Genomic DNA, 366 nt, shown 5'->3' on the forward strand with positions numbered 1-366 from the left:
AGTGATGTGTCTGCATTTTATAGGGTTTTAACTATAGTTTTTCGGATTGTTTTGAGTCTTTTCTTAGGTCCAAATGTGCTTTTAGAGTCTTTTTAGTCTTGTGTGAGTCTTTACAGGTTCTAGGTGACTTTGGAAGGAATCTGAGCGTTTTGGGGATGGAAATATGCATCTGGAGCTTAATTGGTTGAAGTCTGATCGAGCTAGAAGGCAGATGAAGTAAGAGCAGAAATTCATTCCGGATCGATTGATCCTTTCGGGATCGACCAGTCCCCGTCCCCGACGCAAACTTTCCTTTTCTGGTTTAAACCGACTTTTTAGGGATTTATTTTACTATTTAACCACGGGGCTCGACCCCTAGAAAGATAA

This window comes from Camelina sativa, chromosome 13 (genome assembly GCF_000633955.1).
Source record: "Camelina sativa cultivar DH55 chromosome 13, Cs, whole genome shotgun sequence".
Taxonomy (NCBI): domain Eukaryota; kingdom Viridiplantae; phylum Streptophyta; class Magnoliopsida; order Brassicales; family Brassicaceae; genus Camelina; species Camelina sativa.